Below are 4,510 nucleotides of genomic sequence, written 5' to 3'. Positions count from 1 at the left end.
ATTATTGCACCAAATGGGTTGAAGCTTGGGCATTGCGAGATAATACCGCAGCATCCGTAGCCAAGTGTTTGTATAAGGATGTGCTGACGCGGTACGACTGTCCGGTTGAGCTTGTCAATGACAGGGGCACACATTTTGTCAATAAGGTGGTACGAATGATAATGGCATTTTTTATGGTAATTCACAAGAAATCTTCTCCATATCATCCACATGCAAATGGGCTGGGAGAATCTACTGATAAGACATTGGGAAAAATGTTGACCAAACTAGTAGCTACTCATAGGAAGGATTGGGACAGTAAGCTACCAGCTGCATTATGGGCATATCGGACTGCATTCAAGGTAGCCACAGGATTGACACCATTCAAGTTGGCATTTGGGATGGAAGCAATCACACCTTTAGAGTATGTGGTTCCAAGTCTTCCGATTGCGGTCGAAGATCGCTTACTTCCAGAAGAATCTTTACAGTTTCGGCTCTGGCAGATTTGGAAAATCTGGAGGAAGATCGGTTGTGGAGTTTTTATTTGTTGACAAGAATTACATAACTGCAAGAAAGCTCAGGTGGACCGGTTGTCTAGGAAACGTATTTTCGAAAGAGGACAAGCAATATTGGTCTTCAATACTTGGATGGGCAAGCTGTTCAGGAAAGTTAAAGTTTTGGTAGGTAGGACCGTTCTAGATTTACCGCGATACCGAGGTAATGCTTTTCAGATCACGGATATGCAAGGTCGGCTATTACCGCATACAGTTAATGGGTTCCGCCGGTTGTAGCCCTATGCAAAAGAATTGCGGTGTCTGTTTTCCATTAATGAAGAAGTGGCGGAAAATTGGGTGGCTATTGAGATGCTAGGCGAGTACCCGATTCGAGAACAATTATTAGGCATTCAATTTGGGTTTAATACACGCCAATTATGGCCAGGATGGAGTAGTTATTATGCCAAAGCGGGTGAAGCTGCTATGATGTGGCGATCGCTGCAAAACAAACAAGAAAAGCAGTTTGAACATTCACTTGCTTTGATGAGTTTTAGCACTTCTCTCTCTTGCTTCCTAGACCTTGCTCTGCAGCATACAACGTTCTCCTTGCAGTTGTAGAATTTATACAATGTGCTCATGGTGATGGTGTCCATCCAGTTCATCCCAGTGAAGTCGTTAGAGAGCCTCGGTGGATGAGCAAACGACAGCATGGTTTGCGAGATGCACTTATGGGAGTTCTCCATGTTGGATTGGGCAATGATCCCTGTGCATCCCCTGGCTATTTCGCTCACACAAGAGCTAGCTGTGGGTGATGAAGTACATATCAGAGGGGAGTGCCGGCTTGCTGACAGAAGAGCTGGTGCACCATGCCTTGTTCCTACCATTGGATGGCACCACCACAGTTGCCCATACTCCTTTCTGGGGAGTAGATGGAGAGAGTTTTTGGAGCTTATGGGATGATCCTCATAGTACCTGTGCTAGGGGTATCGCTAGTTTTTGGAGGCGATCTGGATGCAGGCCAAAACTTATACAATTTTTGTTAAGGCTAAAGGTTATTTGGACACAACAAAATCGAGGCCTGTGGCATGGGCCAAGGTGCTGAAGCTGAGGATCCGGCAGGAAGCAGCCAGGGTGGTGGCGCAGATAGCCAGGAATGCCATTGGGAACTCGAAGCTGGGTCAGTTTCTTACAATCCTATTTCTGGACCCATAACACTTCATGCCAAGGAGCAGATTGGCAAACCCAACTCTTGAGGTGGTGGTGGCAGCCACAATAAACTTAGAGCAACAAGTGGAGGCTGGGGCAGCGATGCACCCAATTGAGTCTGAGGAGACCCTGCAGTCGTTAGTACCGAAACAAGCTGCAATCAGCCAAGGCACCGAAGCAGAGGACGCAGAAGGCACCTCAACACTCAGGGAGATGCATGCCTCGGTAACCCCTATCTCCCGTCCTCCTTTTCTTGAATTGGAGAAGCGCAAATGGCTAGGATTGTCTACTTACAAAAGATGGAGGGAGTCAGTGTGCACTGTACTGGTATCGGTAGTAGTGCCGACACCCAACAGCACTCCGGTAGGGGCGGAGGCCACATAGTCAGTGGGCAGTAGTTCCGGTGTGCGGACGACCAACAAGTGAACAACCCGCAAGGGGGTTTCCTTGGGAAGCCCCAGATTTTATGGTGCAAGAAGAACACTTCCGGGCATGTGCCCAATTTTTGACAAGAGCACCAAAGCAATGGCCTGCGGTGATGGTCAATAGAAGGGTCCAAGGGCTAGAGGCTGAGCTGGCCCGAGTGCGGGCGCGAGTGCGGGTGGATAACGAGAGGCTGTGTGATGTACAGAACAAAAGGGCACAAGCTTTGCAAACTGCCCGCATAAATTTGCAGTCTGCCCAGTCCGCACAGGAAGAGTTTATGCCGTCGGCATATCACAGGAAATTGCAGGCTACAGAGAAAATGCACTTGCGTGGCAACACTTAACCAGACTGCGGGTGCTGAGGTAGTAACCTTAAATATGGAGCAACTGGATGGGCTGGTGAAGAGGACCGGGAGGAGTGGCAACGCCAAATATAGATTTGGACCTTAGCGGTGCAACCGCTATGCCGGAACTCGGTATCCCCGCATTCAAATGATGATGAAGACAATGATCAAGAGGGATCGGGTGGCCAGCAAGGAAGTGTAGCTACGCTTGTAGAAGCAACCCCAATTGCCACTACAACTGGAATTGGGGGGTTAATCGGCACAGTACGAGCCAGGTCATCGATCGGAGCAGCAACTTTGGGGTCGGCCGGAGTAACAACTGAAGAGACACCGTGCTACTAGTTACAGGTTTTATGTTAAGTGCCAGAGCAGGCCAGTTTGGGGATAGACGATTGGATTAAGGAAAGGAGCCGATAGCAGTGATACCGGAGATGATAAAGCCGATGCGGAAATGTAAATAGTGGAAAACTTGTTCTTCGGTAGTGGAGGCTACAGCTCTAATTCACAACTTGAAATTATGAGGGAGCATGCAGCTACACTAGAGCGAAGAGTGCAAGATTTACAATAAAAAATATTATTGATGCGAGAGAATCAGAGGAGTTCGCTCACAGCAGAGTGGAAGACCGTAAGCCGAATGGCAAATGCGCGGTGCGGGGTGAGCAATACAACCTGGATGAGAATGGATAAGGAAAGAAAGGAGGATGAAGGAAGAACGAAGAAGATTATGCTTTTGGTTAGAAATGTGTGCACACCAGCACTATATCTATCGAAGCAACCACCCTGGTGGGAAGCAGCCAATGATTTTCTTTCCAAAAAATACTTACAACATGTGCAATTCACCCAACTGTCGGATACTTGCAGCCAAAGTAGACCCCTCAGCACCATATCCACAGCAATGGTTGCAGGGATTGGTAGGAGCGGCAGGATCCGCTTGGTTTGGATGTCGAGACCTCACAGGCAGACAACAGGAAGATCGACAAGGTGGTGCAGCTACAACATCTATGCAGGCTTCTGTAAACTTACTTTTAGAAGACGAAGATTGATACTGAAGTCTGTATTGTGGGTTCCTGAGTCCACCGTGCATGCCAAGTGTATTGGGCGGCCGCCGGTATGAACAAATTAATGAATAGTCACAACCAGTCATACTGGAACGTCAAGCGGTGCTTGTATGCTTGCTATAAGTTGTAAGAAGTACATGAGTAAATCAGCGAGAAGTTATCTTGTCTGTGTGTTTTGTGTGTGCAAATCTTTGCCATGTTCTGTGTTTACAGCAGATTATATTCTTGACGATTGTTTCCTCTCTGAAATTACGCAGTAGTTAAGCTTATGTTTAACATCATTTATCCGCATTAATCTTATTAGTTAATTATGAACGGATAACATTTATGTCTATTCTCATGTCCTCCAAGCATGATAGCATGGCACCATAGTCATATGCCGGCCAAGCGTGATAGCATGTGAACACATTTCCTTGAAGTTTTAAGAAACATCTTTTATAAAGACCAAGGTATTCAAAGGGGAGGGATGCAATGAACTAAAGCCTAATGTTGTCGTTCACAGGACGACCCAACATGATTTTGGCTAACCTGCACGCCCACCGAAAGAGAGCACCATAATGAACTTGCTGTACCAATTAATCATGGTGTCGTTTTGGGAAGACTTTCATGAGGGAAGCCAAATTGTGCATGATTGGGCATTAGATCACATTCATTTGTCTAAAGGTAGACCTTCAAACATAGAAATGGATATCCAATGGATGGCAATCTATTTGGAAATGAGTCTCCAATGGTGGATGGCAATCTGTGTTTGGAAATGAGTTTGACATGACAGATTGAACCACTTCAATGTAAGTGTGTGAACACAAGAATCATTAGGAAGAGGACATGATGTTGTACACACCTCTCCTCCTCCGGAATTTAGTGAAAATTGGATGCATGTGCTTGCTATCATTGATGTCATGCTAAGAAGAGGGAAAAAATACATAGAAATAGACATAATAGAACTAGGTCTTTCGGCCTCAATATTTATGCTATGGTGTTGGAGCCTTTGTTGACAATGCATG

Source organism: Cibotium barometz, chromosome 36 (assembly GCF_041138505.1).
Source record: "Cibotium barometz isolate CiBa-2024 chromosome 36, ASM4113850v1, whole genome shotgun sequence".
Taxonomy (NCBI): domain Eukaryota; kingdom Viridiplantae; phylum Streptophyta; class Polypodiopsida; order Cyatheales; family Cibotiaceae; genus Cibotium; species Cibotium barometz.
This window is presented reverse-complemented; position numbering follows the sequence as displayed.